Source organism: Peromyscus californicus, unplaced genomic scaffold, assembly GCF_007827085.1.
Source record: "Peromyscus californicus insignis strain IS unplaced genomic scaffold, ASM782708v3 Scaffold_13__1_contigs__length_99412109, whole genome shotgun sequence".
NCBI lineage: Eukaryota > Metazoa > Chordata > Mammalia > Rodentia > Cricetidae > Peromyscus > Peromyscus californicus.
Window position 1 is genome coordinate 92,698,585 of NW_026294424.1, and position 19,876 is coordinate 92,718,460.

Here is a 19,876-nt window from a genome sequence, read left to right on the forward strand (position 1 = left end):
GTTAACTTGGATCATAAATTCTCATGTATTGATAGTACAACCATGATTATTTACAGAAGTCCATTTGTTACATTATTTCAAAAGTTAATATGTTTCCAATGTGTTATAAATTTATAACTTGTTTATTATAAATATATTGGTGAAAAATATTTACTTTTCAGGCATATAGGCTTAGTGTCAAAGTTTGGATTTAAGCAATATCTGTTCTTGAATATGGCACTGGGGCCTCTCTCCTCTATGAGTAAAAAGTGAGAATGACAGAGTGTATCAAGTATGTCCAGTGCAGTGGCTGAAATAGTTACAATGGTATCTACTTGTTTTCATTACTTTTTATCGCTGTACTTAGATGAGAACGTATTTTGAGCCACCATAGCAGATCTGTTCTTTGTGAACAATTGTGAACCACCCAGCTCTCTTTCTAATGGAATATTGTATGCTAGAAAAAAGTTCCCTTAAGATGAATTTTGGTTCATGGTCTTTTCAATCTTGTGAAACTTCATATGCCATCATTAATTATCTATACTTTCCAACCTGGTTGAGTGAAATCGTTAAGTTTCATCAGCAAGAAGATCAGTGTATTACAAACCTTTGTTGCATTTGCCCTAAGCTGAGATGCGATGGAGGCTGGGAGCGGACACAATGCCTCAGCCCGCATGCAGCTGTCATCTCTGCCTAGCATGTTTCACCAGCTCTATTAGCAGAAACAGCCTGCAGGGTTCTCTACATCAAACACATTAAAAACTTAGATTGTCAACAAGCTCAGTCTAAGCTGGACCTCGTAGCCAATTTAGAAACTGATTGTCTCTAGTAATTGGGCTTTCTGGAGTTACTATATCAGTATCATATCAAAACTTGCCTTTTTCTCTTCAGCTGTATGTCACAGGCACTCTCTGCCTCTCTCTCCATTCTGTTCTAACACAACAATCTGACTTTCCATTGGAAACCTTGGTTAGCAGTGTGTAAAATCACCGTAAGGCAAGGGGTTGGATAATAGGATCATGCTTTACTTCATTATTAGCTGAGTTAATGAGAAATCCAAGAAAAGAAGGTGTACTCCATCGTTGTGACTAGTGTTGCATATGCATTTGGGCTCCCATGTTGTTTACATGCTTTGTGGTGTAATTAAACACACACACACACACACACACACACACACACACACACACACACATGCGCGTGCACATACACACACATATGCACACTTGTGTCATCTATATCAAGGGATACTCCGCTGATGACTTCACAGCTGAATGCACTGTTGGGAGGTGGTGACCTCCCAGCTTTGAAGCTGTGACCTAGGATAGGGAAAAGGTATGTCTTGTCCTCAGCCCCTCCTCTGCCCCACCCTCCTCTCTCACCTCCATGAGGTAACCAACATTGTCCTTCCACAGGCTTCCTGCCTTCCCACAGCCCAAGAACAATGGAGCTAGTTGTCTGTGAGCCTTCTGAAATGGTGAATGGAAACAAGCCTTTCTTCCCTTGAAAATGTCAGTGTGCTCTAAGTCAGTTTAGGTGGACCTGGGTGTGACGACCTTCCTCTGTGACACTCTCAGGTAAACACTAGAGAGTCTACAGGTCAAAAACTCCAGTGTACGAATGAGCTTTACAAATTATACTCCTGTGAAAGGGCACCTTGATGTATTTAATCAGAGGGTTGTCTCTTCATTTAAATGAGAAATCTAATAAAAAAATTAAGATTTCTTGTCATGTCAGTGCCAAAATAATATTTCTTTTATGGAGGTCATGAACAGACTAAGTAAGTGAGTGTGTCAGTCTCCCCAACGCATAAGACATTTCACCAGACATTGAGTCATTTCAGTTTTCATGGCAATGTGTCCTTTGTATCACAAACTCACACAAATGTAAGTTCTGAGGGCAGTCTTTATTAAGTTATGCTGACTCCTAAATAATTCGAATAAATCTACAGATCCATTCTTTTCTGTTTTCTACTCAAGGCCTTCTCTTCTTCCCTCCCTCCTTTACCATTCATTCCTTCTTTCTTCCCTCCCTCTCGCCTCAACCTCCCCCTGTTTCTCCCCCTCCTCCCCTCTTCCTTCCCCCCTCCTTCCCTCTTTCTTCCGTGATGACAGGTTAGTTGAACACGAATATCTCATCTAAAAATCCTCACAGCCTGTCTCAGTGTTCGCTAATGTCTCCTTTCCTACCTCCCACCCCCAACTCCCTTAACCTGCCTGAGGAGAGACTTGCCTTATTTTAAGGAAGAACATAAAGTGTAGTGAGCATTCACGCTCAGTGCAATAACCGAGAGAAAAGTATGTGGGGCTTTTGATTGCTTTTTCCTGAAGTGTCTCATGTATTTTAAATAAACTTGTTGAAATTCAGATCTAAGCCTGTTCCCACTCGATGGCGAAGGCTCTGGCTGAGCATCATTTGTAGCCACAGCCCCACGATGAGCAGGTCATCTGGCTTCTGTGATTTATCTGTGCCCTTCATCTCACCCTTCCCTACCCTCATCCCTTCCTTTCTGTCCATGACCTCCCTCCTGGTGTGAGAGATCCAGACAAAAATCTGATCCTTCCAAGGACATTCCTTCCACATATGACCCGAGAGCTCACCTTTCTTCTGAATCCAGTGGCATCTGGACTGTGCCATTGTCTGCCTCGTACTGTGTTCTTCATAGAGTTTCAGTGACATCATCATCCTTGCCACAAACGTTCCTCTCCCAGGATTCCTATCCTGGTGAATGCCCCACAGGGTAATGTAGCTGGAGAGTTTCTCTCCAGTTCCCGCCAAGCCTTGGCAGTCCTGCAGCCCACTTATAAAATAAACACACAGATGCTTGTATTATTTAAACTGGCCTAATGGCTCAGGCTTCTTGCTATCTAGTTCTTACATCTTAAATTAACCCATTTCTATAAATCTATACCTTGCCACATGGCTAGTGGCTTACCACCATCTTACATGTTGGTACTCATGGCAGTGGCTGGTAGCATCTCCTGACTTAGCCTTCTTCTCTCCTTGTCCCACCTATACTTCCTGCCTGGCTACTGGCCAATTAGCATTTTATTAATACAGAACGATATCCACAGCAGGGTAAATAAGTGAGGTGTCAACCTGTGACTTTCTCACAACTACCTTTTCCACATGTAAATGTGAAGTCCCATACCATCTTAGAATGTGTCTTTTCTTTCATTTTGAATTTTAATATACTTTTGGTTAAAATATAATTACTGCACTTTCCCCTCCCCTCTCCTCCCCCCAGGTCCTCTCATGTCCCCTCCTAACCCCTTCCATATCCCCCTTACTTTCATACTGATAGCCACTGCACTCCTGGTTGTTACTGCATGTATATGCATGCACAAGTAAATTTTAAAAACCTGCTGAGTCTGTTTTTGTTGGTGGTGTATATATAGTTTCAGGGCTGACTGCTTTGTAAAGGACAACCAAGCAGGGGGCTTGTCCCCTGAGGAGGCGAATGCTCCCTCTCTCAGATGTCATCAGTTGTCTATAGTTCCTTAACCAGAGGTGGAGGAGTGGCGGTGGGGGCCAGGGCATGAAATCCCCTCCCTTCTGTGTTACCATGTTTATTATTATTGCTATTGTTCAGATCTTGTTTATGTAGCAATTTCTGTGACAAACTGCTCCACTGCAAACTTGCTGGTATTTTGACTTTTAAAATCTTTCAGCCCCTTCATCCATAATGTCTAGATGCAGAAGCAAGGCAAGTTGTTTGTGTTCCCTTTCCCTGTATAACCTGCCCACCAGCTCTCACTGACCAAGTCTGCCAGCTGGTGTTTTAGGGCCTGGTTAGATGAAGAGAGACATAGATGGTTGAGGAGAAAGGTCTTTAGAGTCTGATAGAGAAGTTCACATGTACAGTCAGTTATTGTAGCCCTGTGACTAAAGGTTATCATGAGAGCCCAGATCAGACTGAGGCAGGAAGGACTATGGAATGCGTCCAGAGGTAGGATGCTTTCCAGCTGAGTATGACATTGTAAACAGGAGGTAGCTTAGAAATGGGAGAGAAGACATTTGAGTGGAGGGAAGTCCGAAGGAGTGCACATGTTTAAAGAATTACAAACCCACTAATCATGTGAATGATTGATGGGAAAAGTTAGAGGGAAAGACAACCAGTCCCAAAAGGCTTTGCATGTGAGTAGAGGATTACTCTAATGTGAAAATCATAGGGACCAGTAGAAGGATTTGTAAGCAGAGAATGGAAAAGATTTATATTTTAGGAACGTCATTTGGCAGCAATTAGGGGGAGGAGTCAGAAGCAAGCCAGACTGAGGAAAGCCACTTAATCATGCTACTGCACTACTCTAGGGAAGGACAATGGGGGCTTTTAACATGAGACAGAAGTACTGAAAGAGGGACAGGGACAGCTAAAGTGGACTTGAAGGTGTTCCCTCTAGGCGATCCTCGGTGGACCATTTCTGTGGTCCTTGTCCACTGAATAGGAATTGTAGAGGGAACAAGCATTGTTTAGGAACTATTCCATCATAGATGTGGATTTGTTTAAGTGACTTATCCACCTTGGAGAAACCCATTCTCATGATGAGGTTCTGTGATAAGGTCATGGTTCTGTGAGTCATTGGTCTCATGAGAAGTGTTAGTGTCATTGAGTAAAGACACCTCGGGGGAATGTCGATATTCACCAAGTGTGTGGCCGGTTAACTCATGCGGACCACTGGACATGCAGGTCATGGATCTGCAGGCTTTGGTGTTGGCGTGGCTGACTTTAGGTCTTTCATTGGGTCTGTCTTTCCTGGCTGTTCTCATTCCTCCCTTTCTCAATGGGAACATTTATTCTGTGCCATAGTATTTTGGAAGTTAGGAACTTGTCTTAGGCTTGGCAGGGGCTCAGTTAAGAGTTTGCCCTGAGTCTCAGAAGGAATTTTGGGCTTCTGATTAATGTGGACTCTGTTAAGACTGTAGGAACCCTGTAAGCTAGGCTGGGTGAATTTTATGTTATCAGATGACTGTGGGCTTCTGGGAGCTTGGGTAGAATGTTTTGGTTTGAGTTTGAAATGTTCTTCACATGATGTAGAACTTTTAGATGAGGCCTATCTGGGGAAAGTAGATTGCTTTGGGGGACGGAGGGGCGAGACTCCAAGGTTGTGGGCCAGCCTCGTTCCCAGTCTATCTCACATTCCCACTGCTGCAGCTGCCTGCCCCTCCTACCACAATGCCTTCCCCACTGTGACAGGCCATAGCCTCCCAAAGCCTGAGTCAATATTTCATCTGCTAAATGGCTTCTTGTCAAGGATTTTGTTACAGCAGTGAGAAGAGTAATGAACTTGGGTCCTTCCAGGTAGAGTTCATTTCCTGTGCATGATATTAAATATAGAAACTACTTCTCCCCCAATGGATGCACAGCTCCCCAGCACTTATTAAAACTGCTGTCCTTTTCCCATCGGTGCCAAGTGTCATGGCACCCTTGAACAATGATGGGTGGGTGTAGCTTAAGTTTTCCTGCCTGGCCCACAGTCAGGACAAATCTCTATCACCTGCCAGTCCCACAGCCCCTCAGACCCAACCAAGTAAACACAGAGACTTATATTGGTTACAAACTGTATGGCCGTGGCAGGCCTTCTTGCTAACTGCTCTTACAGCTTAAATTAATCCATTTCCATTCATCTATACCTTGCCACATGGCTCGTGGCTTACCGGTATCTTCACATTCTGTTTCTCATCGTGGCGGCTGGCAGCGTCTCTCTGACTCAGCCTTCCACTTCCCAGCTTTATTCTCCTCCTTGTCCCGCCTACACTTCCTGCCTAGCCAATGGCCAATCAGTGTTTTATTTATTAACTAATTAGCAACACATTTGCCATACAGAACATTCCACAGCAGGTGGGCTTACTTCTGTGCCCTTTGTCCTATTCCAGTGGTCTCTAATTCTGTGTTTATGCCAATATCTTTTTTTATTAATGAATTTTTAATATGTTTTAGAATCATGAAGTGTGAATCTTTCGGCTTCATTTTTTTGTTTTCAGGATTATTTTACTTATTGCTATCCCCTTGAATTGCATATGAATGTGAGGACACAGTAATTTTTTTTCACCAACTGCCACTGAGATTTTGGTTAGGGTTGTACTAAGTCTGAAGACTGCTTTGGGTCATTAAATACTTGGAGAATATACAGCCTCATGGTTCATGACATGGATGCTTATTATTTGCCGTTCTGAGACAGTCTTTCTGTGTAGCCCAAGCTGGCCTAGAACTGAAGATCACTCTGGCTCTAGAGTGTTTGGAACATGGATGGCTCTAAGTGGCATTAGCTTGTTAGTTTATTGTCATCCAGGGCCTGAGCATGATGTGAAAGAAGCAAAGTCATTTGTGCCTCAATATCAGTGATGACAATATCAGACCTCCAAACTGTTTGTCTAGGGCTTTGGGTGCTAATGAAGAATAAGTGAAAGAACTCAAATTCAAGACACGTGAGGGTTTTAAAGACTTTCTGCTCGTGAGTTCTCTATCTAGTGTTTTGCTGGTGGTCCTACAGGGGAGATAAGAAGCCATGTCTTAGCGTGTCTTGCTATTTCATAACTGTAATTTTGCTGCTGTTATGAATTGTAGTGTAAATATGCCAGGATGTCTGATATGTGACTCACAGGTTGAGATCCACTGTCTTAGAGAAATAGAAATATGACTTTGTTAGTTTATCTCAAACAGACCATTGATTCTGTCTCTCCACAGCCTTTTAAATTTTAATCAATGAGCTTGGATTCCAGTTAACTCTGTTTACAGGTAAACAAAAAAAATTTAATTGGGGGTCTGCTTACAGTTTCAGAGAGTTAATTCATTATCATCATGGCAGGGAGCATGGTAACCAGCAGACAGGCAGGCATGGTACTAGAGCAATAGCTGAGAGCTGATACCTGATCATAAGGTACAGGGAGAGAGAGAGAGAGAGAGAGAGAGAGAGAGAGAGAGAGAGAGAGAGAGAGAGAATGGGCCTGGAGTGGACTTTCAAAACCACAAAGCCCACCCCCAGCAACACAACAACTCCAACAAGGCCACACATCCTAATCCTTCCCAAACAGTTCCACTAACCAGGGACCAAGCATTCAAACATGAGAGCCTATGAGGGACATTCCAATTCAAGCCACCACACTCTTAAAATGTTCAAGCAAAGTAAAACAGGTGTTCTCCTCACAGCAGCAGAACAGTAACTCAGACACTTGGCACAATTGTTTTTTATGTCCTTAATGGTTTGCCATCTGTCTATAATTGTTTTCTCCTAAGTTGGAAAATGTGTTTTGTTTGTTTGTTGTTAGTTTTTAGACAGGTTCTCACTGTGTAGTTCTAGCTGGTCTAGAACTGGCTACATAGATCAGGCTGGCCACTAACTCTTAGAGGTCTTCTGCCTCCTAAGTGCTGTGGCTAAAGCTATGTGTCACCACACAGGAGCGATTCTTATGCTTATGAATTGAGTGATATGGTGAACAACCTATGTCCTTTCCAAACACTGAGTAGATTTATCACTTCTTACTCTTCAAGGGTTTTTGGTTATTTTTCCCAGCACTTATAAATCAAACATGAAGCTTCAACTATTTCTTGAAACAAAATTATAAGAAGAGATGGTTAGGCATGAACTGCTAAAATGAGTTTATTTAATAAGGAGAAAAATAGCAAAAGATGGAGCTAATTAAGCAATGGTCATGTCTTTAGAAGAGACAGTTGAGGGAAGGCAGGCAGGAGGTAGAAACAGTTCAATGCAGGCATGAGCTTGAGGCTAGTAATTGGAAAAATACCATTTTCTTTTCCCTCGGAGTTTAATCCCATCAGAAAGTCTCCTAGGCAGAAGTGTCAAGGAAACTGTCAGGCACCAGCTTCATACTCTCTCACTGGGCCAGGCCTGCTTGCCCCTTTAGGATCCACAGAGAAAGGTTCAAGTAACATAAAAACATTGTCTAAAGGAGAGGGTTCCGTGGAGTCCTAATCAGAGAATAGTGATGAATTTCCTGGGCACTCATAAATCCTGTGTTCATTATCAATAGCAACTCAACATTATTAGGAGCAGTTTGAAGATGGAGTGGCCTTCCTTGTTCTAGTGAACTTTGTGACAACAAGTAGATTCTAATAGCAATAGGCATCAGACTACAAAGTGGCTGCTTAGAAAAAAAAAAATCAACTCCTGGGCTAGCTGAATCCAAGGCACCAGAAAGGATTAGATCACAGACCTTCAGCTCAGGCTGTCTCCAGAGACCAGACCAGGACTGGGACCACAGTATGGGGGTGGTGGCTCTGTGCGTCTGTGGTCTGTGGCTCTGACTACCACCTCAGCATCTGTTGGGATTGGTTGAGTTCAGCTCTCAATTCTAGTCATTTTCTGTCGTTCTTCAGCTTTCGTCCTGAGCAGCCAGCCTGGGGTAACCAGGATTGGACACATTAACTCCTCCCCAGGCTCCTGCTTACGATTGCTTTGAGTTCCCCAGGCAACCACACAGCAGAGATGAAGAGAGAAATTCTAGGCATAGCACAGTCCCCTCCATGTGCTCCTGATCATGGTGGGACTGACGTAGACACAGGAAGGATCTGATGTTCAGAAGTTTGCAGAATACTTTAATAAAGTGTGTAACTAAAGTTCAGGGGTACTTGATAAGGGCTACCACACAATGTGTGCAATGTCATTATGCTTACATTACAGGTAGAGGATAGAGGTGGAAAAGGCCATACTTCCTGTAATGTAGCTGGGCAAGGGACTGAAGTAGAGTCCAAACCCAAGGTGGTAGGTTTGCATGCAGTATGAGTCATGTGTCCCATTGCTATGGCAAAGTACATGAGGAACTCAAGGAAGGGAAAGTGGCGTTAGCTCAAGATCTGTGGTATGATCCTCCATTGTGAGAAAGTCAGGGAGGCAGGTGCTTGAGGAAGCTGGTCACATCACATACACAGACAGGAAGCAGAGAGAGCTGACAGCTGGTCACATCACATACACAGCCAGGAAGCAGAGAGCTGACAGCTGGTCACATCACATACACAGACAGGAAGTAGAGAGAGATGACAGCTGGTCACATTGCATATGCAGACAGGAAGTGGAGAGAGATGAATGCTGTTGTTAACCTTGCTTTCTCTTTTTTTTAATTCAGTTCAGAACCCCAACATATGGGATGGTGCTGCCCAGAGTTAGGGCAGGCCTTCTCACTCCAGTTAACCTAATTCAGATAATCCCTCATGGGCATGCCTAGAGGGCTTATTTCCTGAGTGGCTGGCTATACATCCTGTCAAGTTGACAATATTAACCTTCAAACATGCCTGCATTACTGTGACAAATGTTGATGGTCTCCCCATGAGATTGGGTTTTTCTCTCATCCTGAATTCCTATAGTGTGATGTGTTGACCCAGACATGATATTCTCATCTCCTTAGTTTCTCCTAAATGTCACTTACATAAGACACTGATTAGCAAATAGAATTAATTGACTGAGGATTTCATAGGGACTCAGAGGATAGGTTTACATTTCTGTGACACAAATGACTGTTACTATTAAATAAAATGCACCTTTATTTTGTCACTGAAGAATTTCTACTCTTCCCACCCCCTTTGGCTTATGGGCCTCACCTTCCTTCTGTTTCTTTCTCTACATCCTCTGCAAATATCATTTAGGAGAAAGCAAGAACAAGAATTCTCCCCCTTTACCTTTTTTTTTTTTTTTTTTTTTCCTTTTCCCCAGACAGGATCCCAGGTGGCCTAGGCAAGTTTCTCAAATTCACTCTGTATCTTAGGCTGCCTTTAATCTCCTGGTCCTGCTCCAGCCTCCCAAACTCTGGGATGACAGACAAGCACCACCATACCTAGCTTTCCCTTCAGCTTTTTTAAAACAAAGCAACTTGGTTTCTCTGAAGACTTTGTTCCGGACTTGTATCTGGAGCTCTTACGTGTATCTGCTCCCTCCTTTGCTCTGAAAAGGCCAACCGCAGTACAAGGTGAATGTGACGAGTCTTCCCGACAGAGCAGTAGATGGGACTCTCCCCTGTGGAACACAGAGCCTGACCCCCCACAGCAAGCCTCAGGTCTGCATGGGTATGGATGCCAGCTGACTCATTTTAAAGCCTTTTGGGCTGGAAGGTTCAGGAAAGAAAGAAGAGGCTGAAAGGGAAATGGAAGGGGGAGGAAGCACACAGAAGCCTGTTTTCTGTCTTCGTATTTACAGGCTTGCATCGCCTGTGGACTTTCGAAATACAAAATGTAAGTTTCTTTGTCAAAGTGCGTGTTCTCCTTTCCTGCCTTCAGCCTTGCTTTCTCCGTGCTTTACCCTTGCTTCAGCTCAGTTAATGTCCTTGACAAAGCAGAAGTAGAGACGTGCATGCAGGGAGGGAATTTGGGCATTAAAAAAAAAAAAAAAGATGTTAAATGCTTTTCTTTAGCCATGGTAGATGCTGTAGCTTTCAGTACTATACGAGAAATAATTTCTTTAATAAAATCTTCCTTTGTGGCTGTGTAAGCATGTACACGCAAGTGAATTGTACGTGTATGTATGTACACAGATGCACATGTGCACATGTGTGTACGTGCATATAGAATCCAGATGTCAACTCTAAGCACCATTCCTCAGATGCCACCCATGCTATTTTTGACTTAGACTTTCTCATTGCCTTTGAACTTGCCATCAGTCAGGCTGGCTGGACGGTAGGCTCCAGTGATCAGCGTGCCTCTGCCTTCCCTGAACTGGGATAATGGCTCGTGCTACCACACTCAGCGGTTTAAATATATTCTGGGATCAAATGCAGGCCCTCAAGCTCGCACTGCGCGCAGTTGAGCCATCTCCCTAGCCTAGGAAACACTTCCTTAGACTTTTCCTGGCAGGAGACAGAGAAGATATAGTTGGAATACCCACTGCTTCTATGTAGCTACTTCCTTTTTCTGAAATGGTATTTTTTTAAGTACTAGAAAAATTTCATTTATTCGTCTATCAAACAAGGGCATTGTTTTGTAGGATTGAAGAGTTCCCTTTTAACTAGCTAGTACAGATCTTAGAAAATGCAGGTTTTCTAAGGGAGTAACTGTAAAGTCTGCCGCGTTCATTCTCATATTCAACTGATCTGTCAGGCTTTATTTCAGTCAGCAGTATGTTACTGTAACCCAGTGCTGGAGTCAATCGGCTTCAAGGGTGAAGAGGAGGAAAGGCTTATTTGGTGACTCAGCTTTCGGAGATCTCATCCTGTGATTAGCTGCTCCACAGTTTCAGGGAGTAGAGATGCGGCATTGGAGGAGGGCCCTCCTCATCCTAAGGCGCCTAGGAATTGAAAGGGCAGAGAGGGAAATCCCAGCATTCCTTGAGGCACACCTCCTGCCATTGGCTTCCTTCCCACCGAGCCTCTTAAAGGTTCTGTCAGTTCATGATCGTGAGAGGCCAGTGACCGGGTCTTTAACACATGGTCCTTTGGCGGACACTTTTCCAGACCACATGGGTTACAAATGGATCTATTTAGATTTGACTTGACTTATTTCCTTTAGAGTAAATTAATAATGAATATTCCTAGAAGTCCTTTAGAACACCCTGTGCCAGTAACCTTTCTCACTTGAGATAATTAGATGATGAGAAATGTCTAGTGCATCAATTGTTTTAAGAATCAATACATATATAAAATGTATATGACTTTTTTCTCTACTAGTACCATGACGTTTTTAAAAACTAAATTTCAATTAATTTATTTTCTATAATAAGCCAGCTGGTTACCATCCTATTGACTGCACATTCTTCGGTGAATGTAATATGAGCACATGATGCGCACAGAACATTTGATCCTACATGTGCACATGCTAAAACAGAATATTCCAGCAGCATGAAGCCTGAGAGTTCATTGAACATGAATGGATGACCTGCATGGATGAGTAGGATTCAGAGGGCAGTATGAAGAATGTGCAGTGTGGACATGAACATGGTGTTTGGGGACATACTAGTTAGTGCTAATTGTCAACTTGAAAGAATCTATGATAACTTGGGATATGGCCCTCTTGGGACATCTGTGGGGTAGTGTCTTGCCTGTATTAATTAGGGTGGGTACACTTGCCCACTTTGGCTGGGATTCTAGGGTTACTATCGCTGTGACAAACATAAAATAACCAAAACCAACATGGGGAGGAAAGGGTGTATTTGGCTTATTCCTGAGTCACAGCCCACTGAGGAAAGCCAAGTTAGGAACTCAAACTGGATGGGAAGCTTGAGGCAAGAGCTGATGAAGAGACCATGGAGGGGTGCTGCTCACTGGCTTGCTCTTTATGGTTTTTTGTTTGTTTGTTTTTAAATAAAACCTAAGCTGGTTCCTCTCCATCAATCACTAATTAAAGAAATGCCTGAAGGCTTGCCTACAGCTTGGTTTTATAAAGAAATAAATGAAGCTTTTCTTCCTCCAGTTGACAGTAATAGAAGAGAAACCAAGACCGGGGTATGACTCTAAAATGGAGAGGAATCCAGTCTGGCTGGAATGTGGTTGTGCTGGGGCTGGTAGTAAAAGGTAACGCAGGAAAGTTAAGACAGGGATTGATTGCCAGGGAAGGAGGCAGAGGTGACAGCATCAGATGGTTGGCACCTCATTTTGGAAGGCATATTTGGCAGACTTTGAAACTGTCCCCTCACCTTAGCAGTCAGTGTGGGGTGAAAAATATGGAAAAAGGGTTCATATTCTTCCTCTCAGGCATGCACAGTAGTCCCACTCCTGCTGTGCTCTCTGAGAGATGTCCAGGGTATGGGTAGTGCTCCACCATCCCTCATCTGGCTTGGGAACCCACACTCCCCCCGCCCAATGAGACAGCTGATTGACTATTTCTTTGACACAATCATTAACTGTAGAAAAGAGAATTTGCTTAAGCAAAGAAAACTTCATTTTCTTAATAGAGAGACAGTCACACCGAGGGGTCTCAGCAGCTTTTAGACAGATGTCCCTTGTCCATTCAGAGGTGTTCCTTGTCGGTAACTCAGCACCAATGTTTCATGTCTTCTTAAATCTTGCATTAGCAGTATATATGGTTTATTTGTGATCAAGATGGAAATGATCTTTCAGACCACATTGAAGTCTTTTAAACTCTTACGTTGTTTTAGAAAGAGCCTTTATACAAAGATGAATCAATAGGATATTTGGCATTCTAATAAGTATTACTTTAAAAAATTAGGGCATTTCTGTTGAGTGGCTGTCTATTATGCTAGGTTCTGTAATGATGATAATAATAATAATAAAAATTACATATTGTGATAAACTATCTAAGATATTAGACTTATGTATAAAATATCTTTAAATCACATGCTCATAATGTAATCAACTTTGAAGTCCTGCAGTCTGGTACTTACATTTTAAGAGAACCGAAATTTGTGTGTGTTCCTTGGGAAGGTCTCACCTGCTTTTGGTTTCATGGTTGGCTTTTGCTTGTTTTTATCCTTTAGAGCAGATAATTCACTTTGGAGGAGGCTGTTCATGAGCTGGGTCTTCAAGGATAAGTAGGAATGTGCTGAGTGAGGGTCCAAGGTGGGAAGGTCTGACATGTCCTCTAATTGGAGGGCAGTGTATGTATGTGTATACAAGTGAGCTGAGTTGAATATTAAAGCATACGTGTAGTAAAATTAGAAAGGGCTGGGTACATTTCTATGTTGTTTCTCAAGAGCCAATAGACCATGGAAAATAATTTGAACTGTAGAAAGGCCATTGATAACATCAACTATTGATTATGAAGGAGGGTGGTATGGAAATTAAGTGATGGTAAGTTGTTAGTGTATTAAATACTGTTATGGACAAGAGATTACTAGGGAACTGTATCATGACAATAAAATTGGATAAAGTAGGGTGTAGTGACAGATGAAATAAATACAAGCCATCTTACTTTGGTACATTGACATGATGAATATGGGTATTAGCAGGAGAGAGTGGCAGGCAAAACCTTTCTATTGTTATTTCTGGAGTCACTTCCACTTCCAGTGTTATACTGGGCCTTAGTGACATGATTATAACGCCGTCACTCCACACAAGAAACACAGAAGGGTGACTGGATTTTAGAGGAGATAATTTTTAGCAAGTCAGGCATGCCTTGATTTTCAGGGGCTGTGGAAAATAGAGCTGTATGAGTGATTCTCAAACATCATCTGTTTAAATGCCCGGGGTTCTCTAACAACCTGTGCTAAGGGGTCTGTGAGTTCAAAATCATTTCACCAATAAGATCAAGATATTTCTTTTTAGCTGGACAGGTGAATATTGAGAAGCAGTGGTGAGCAAAAATCCTGGTGCCATGGCTTGGCAGAGTGGTGCTGGCAAGCTGCATGGCAAGCTGTTACTATAGGCTTCACTACCATGCACCAGCAACTTACACAGGCCCAGTCTCACTAAAGTGCCTCAGTGAAGCAATAACGGCCATTCATTTTATAGCTTTTATTATTTTAATACATCTTTTAGGCAATACTTGGTGAAATATAATTTTATGCATGAACTATCTCATTTTTCTGAAGAATTGCTAATATTTTTGTGATAAGCTTACCTAGGCATGTTTTTCCCACAGAAAAACTTCTACCTAAAAGGAAAGTGGCAGTCAAACTGTGGTTACCAAGGACTGACCTTCAGACACCTTTGTTTATGAAAAAACAACGAACAGCAATTTGATCAGTGCAACTAGTAACACCTTGCTGATGATAAAACTCCAGGTTTCAAGAAAAATTAGCGATTCTGAATCTTGCTTCGGACCCAGAATTTTCCCAGCACTTTGCCATGGACCCTCTGTGCCTTTCCTTCTAGCCCTTCTCCATTGCTTTGTGTTAGCCACTGACAAGCAGAAACATTTTCTACCAGGGACCTCCAGTGGCGACACTGGACTGAGATGCATAGGTGACTTTCACTATCCAGTCTTACTTGTCTCTCAGACTTACTCTTAGTCCTATCATAACATTCCTGCAGGAGCAACACCCCACCCCTGGGGCATTCCACTTCTTCTTCTTCTTCTTCTTCTTCTTCTTCTTCCCTTTTTCATTTTATTTTATTTTATTGAGACAGGGTTTCTCTGTGCAACAGTCTTAGCTGTCCTGGAACTCACTCTGTAGCCCAGGCTGGCCTCACACTCAGAGAGCCGCCTGCCTCTGTCACCTCAGTGCTGGGATTAAAGGGGTGCACCACCACTGCCCTGTGGGATTCTACTTCTTGATGCAAACTCAGAGTCCCCCTAACTTTTCTATTTCCCCTCTCAGCCTTTCCTCCCAACCCTTCTCCATTCCTCAGGGGTGAAATAGAAACAAACAAACAAAACATACAAAGAATCAATAAAGTTAAGAGTTGGTTCTTTGAGAAAATGAACAAGATTGCCACACCCTTAGCCAAATCAACTAAAAGATGGAGAGAGAAATCCAAATTAATGATGTTAGAAGTGAAAAAATAACTCACAGCAGATACTGAGGAAATCCAGAGAACCGTAAATACATACTTTAAAAATAGGTACTTCACTAAACTGGAAAACCTAAAATAAATAAAAAAATTTCTTGATTGATATGACTTATTAAAGTAAAATCAAGATCAGATAAACAACTTAAACAAACACATAACCCCTAGTGAGATAGAAGCAGCCATTAAGAATCTCCCCCTGCCCCCCAAAATACCGGGGCCAGAGGGATTCAGCACAGAATTCTACAACACCTTCAGAGAATTAACGCCAACACTCCTCAAATTATCTCACAAAACAGAAACTGAAGGAATATTGCCTAATTATTTTACCTCAATACCAAAACCACACAAGTCAACAAAAAATATAGACTGATTTCCCTTATAGATGGAAAAAATTCTCAATAAAATACTTGCAAACTGAATAAAAGAGCACATCAAAAAGATCATCCACGATGATCACTTGGCCTCATCCCAGAGATTCAGGGATGGTTCTACATAAGTAAATCAATGAATGTAATTAACCACATAAACAGACTGAAAGACAAACACCACATGATCATCTCATTAGATTCAGAAAAGTTTTTTTTTGATAAAATCTGATATAGCATGTTGCTCCAAAGAAGTGCTCTATGTTATTAAAGTGAGCATGCAGTTGACTAGAGCAGCAGCAAGGACAAGCAGGAGCTGCATTTACACTACATGTGGTCCTGTAGCATTCCTTTGAAGATGACTGTCAGCCCCGACATCTTCATGGATCAGTAGGATTAATATAGTGAAAATTGTCATCCAACCAAAAGCAATCTACAAATTTGTTGCATGAATCTTAAATGGTCTTTTAATAAAAAAAAAATGTAGTGCCAGATATTGGGGTAAATGCTGAAAGATCAGAGAGACAATGGAACAAGCCATGGCTACTTCTCACCTTGCCAGTTCCAAAAATCCTCTGACTGAATGCCTCTGAGTCCTCAGCCAAAAAAGGTCCAGCAGAGAAAGGCTTAGTTCCTGTCTCCTCGCGCCTTATATATCTTTCTCTGCCCAGCCATATTACATCCTTCCTAGTGCTGGGATTAAAGGCGTGTGATTCCCAAGTACTGGGGGTTAAAGGCGTGTGCCACCAGTGCCTGGCTCTGTTTCTCTCCTAGACTGAATCATTCTTATGTAATCCAGGGTGGCTTTGAACTCAGAGACCCAGATGGATCTCTGCCTCCCGAGTGCTAGGATTAAATGGTGTGCCACCACTGCCTGGCCTCTATGTTTAATCTATTGGCTTGTTTTGTTCTCTGATCTTCAGGCAAAGTTTATTAGGGTACAACAAAATATCACCACACAGATGCAACCAATCCCCATCAAAATTCTAACACAGTTTTTCACAGAACTTCAAAAAAAACAATTTTCAGTTTCATATGGAAACACAAAACCCAGGATAGCTAAAATTATCCTGAATAATAAAAAACTGCTAGAGGTATCATCATCCTAGATTTTAAGTTGTACCACAGAGATATAATCATAAAAACAGCAGCATGATACTGTCATAAAAACAGACTTGCTGATCAATGGACTCAAACTGAAGTCTCAGACATAAGTTCACACACTCATGGCCCCCTAATTTTTGACAAACAAGCCAAAGACTGAGGATAAACAGCATCTTCAACAAATGGTGCTGATTAAACTGGATGGCTGAATGTGGAAGAGTGAAAATAAATTCATACCTATCACCCTGTACAAAATTAAACTCTAAATGGATCAAAGATCTCAACATAAGACCAAACACACTGAATCTGGTAGAAGACAAAGTATAGAATAGTCTTGAACTCAATGGCACAGGAAAAGACTTTCTGAACAGGACATCGATAGCACAGACACTAAGACCAACAATTAATAAATGGAACCTCATGAAGCTGAAAAGCTGTGTATGGCAAAGGGCACTGTCTTTCAAAGTGCCAGGCTACAGAATGGTCAAATATCTCTAACAATTACACATCAGATAGATGATTAGTATCTAGAATATACAAACAACAACAAGCATTACTTGTTACTGAACATCAAGTAAACAAATAACCCAACTAAATGTGAGGTACAAAACAACTAATCAGAGAATTTTCAAAAGATGAAACACAAATGACTGAGAAACAGTTAAAGAAATGTTCAACATCCCCAGCCATCAGGAGATGCAAATTAAGACTTTTTTGAGATTTTTATCTTACGCTAGTAAGAATGGCTGAGTTCAATGAAACAGGTGACAGGCATGCCAGCAAGGATGCAGGAAAAGAGGAACATTTGTTCACTACTGGGGTGTAGGTAGAGTTTTCCTGCCTGGCCCACAGTCAGGACAAATCTCTATCACCCACCAGTCCCACAGCCGCTCAGACCCGACCAATTAAACACAGAGACTTATATTGGTTACAAACTGTATGGCCGTGGCAGGCTTCTTGCTAACTGTTCTTACAGCTTAAATTAATCCATTTCCATTAATCTATACCTTGCCACATGGCTCGTGGCTTACCGGCATCTTCACATGCTGTTTGTCATCGTGGCGGCTGGTAGTGTCTCTCTGACTCAGCCTTCCACTTCCCTGCTTTATTCTCCTCCTTGTCCTGCCTACACTTCCTGCCTAGTCAATGGCCAATCAGTGTTTTATTTATTGACTAATCAGCAACACATTTGCCATACAGAACATCCCACAGCACTGGTGGGAGTGAGAACTTGAACATCTACTATGGAAATTGGTGTGGTAGTTCTTCAGGAAGCTAGAAATAGATCTACCATAGGTCCAACTGTATCACTTTTAGGCATATACTCAAAGGACTCTACATCTCTCTACAGTGGTACTTACTCATCCATGTTAATTGCTATTCTACTCATAATAACCATAAACTGGAAACAGCATAGATGTTTATCAGTTAGTGAGCATATAAAGAGAATATGATATATTTACACAATGGAATATTATTCAGCTGTTAAGAAAAAATATTTCAAGATAGCCATAAAGAATATTGGCAAAAGTAATAACATTCTTTTCATTATTTTTCTTCTAGAAAATACGAATTTTAAAAAGCTCATTATTCTGTTATATTGTGGATTCAATATTATTTACTAAAGAATTAGATAAAATAATATTTGAAAGTAGTAAAGATTTAAAATTTCCCCATTCTTAATTCTCTAAAATGATAAATATATATAGCTACAACACATAAAAGCAATAGTTCTATAAGATTCTCAAGGTTTTATAAAATTATAAGGAGTTGCTGGGAAGAGAATGCTTTTGAACAAGTGAGGTGGATAAACTTGTTAGCAGTGGATATCTGGGGCTTGAGTTCAGGCAGCTGAATGACTCAGCAGTCAGTAGTGTCTAGTTCGTAGAGAGGACTGTGAGGGTGGAAAACTCCGGGGAATAAAGATCAAGGACCAAACCTAGAATGATGCCATCATTTTGTCTCAATAGAAGAAGAAATAAGTAAGGAATACTGAGAAGAAACCACTAGGGGACTATATCGTCATAATATCAGGGAAACCCAGGAGGGATGGGTTTCTTTCTCAAATCAGTTAATGCCTTAGTGAAGGGAAGGTCACTTGAGTGCTAGCTGTGATATATTTAGCAAAAAATGAGGTCTATACCTCCCTCAAAAAGGTCATAAGACATTGAGTTCTTGCTCTGCAAACACACACACACACACACACACACACACACACACACACACACACACACCACCTTCACCATGAACAACAACAGCAACAACAATAACAACAACAAAAATCATGTAGAAATGTAGACCAATGCTAAGTCCGTAGTGTGGGGAACTAAGTGAACTGGTGGGAATATCCCAGACGCTCAAGCTAATAGCAAGCAGGCTCAAGGCATCCATGCAAATACATTTGTTTCCTCACAACTCTGCAAATTTGAAGCATAGGATTCCAGGCACTAAAAACTGACATTTTACACATGCATGCCATGGACTATCATTTTGCGATTTTTACTGGCAATGAAATTATGCCTCAAATCCATTTTGTTCATTAATTCCAGAACCTGTCTATTGAGTTTTGTTTTTCTGATATTAATATAAAAGCCTTCTCTTTATATCCCAAAAGTCAAGAGTCTAGGATGATAAGAGTCTTTGAATGAGGAGCTTGAGGGTCATATAACTATTGGAAGAGTGGGGGAGCAATGTTAATAATTTTGATCTTGTTTAGCTGTTATTTCCCCCAACCTTCCTTTGCTTTATTTATAAATCCCTTTGTTTAATCCATTACCAAGATTTACACATTTTTTTCATCAAGTTCCCAAGAAAATCATTCACATTTGCATCTGTGTAGTAGTAACTCAGGTCCCCTAGTGAAGAGGGCAACAGATTTTAAACTCATTTCCTTCACCCGCTTCTTTTCTTGAATTTGTATCAGACTCAGTAGGAGTCAGATGGGAAATCTGGGCTGAGTGACATAGTCTTTCTTAGGCATCATTTGTACATTATCCAAATGGTCAGATATGTGTCAGCTTCTTATATTTCTTGTGTAGATTAAGTAAGCTAATATGTGTAAATACCTGACAATGAGTTCTCAG

General features: G+C 41.6%; 1 protein-coding gene across 3 annotated transcripts in view; it reads left to right on the plus strand.

Annotated features, from left to right (window-relative positions):
• Positions 1-19,876, plus strand: part of Arhgap24 (Rho GTPase activating protein 24) — a 664,750-nt gene that overhangs the window by 62,922 nt on the left and 581,952 nt on the right. For 2 of the 3 annotated variants that reach the window (XM_052735534.1, XM_052735537.1), the window contains exon 1: positions 9,724-10,156. The exons of the other annotated variant lie outside the window; for it this stretch is intronic. The gene's annotated coding sequence lies outside the window, so the exon portion shown is untranslated. Of the gene's footprint in view, positions 1-9,723; positions 10,157-19,876 lie in introns of those variants that run through there. 3 annotated transcript variants of the gene reach the window in all.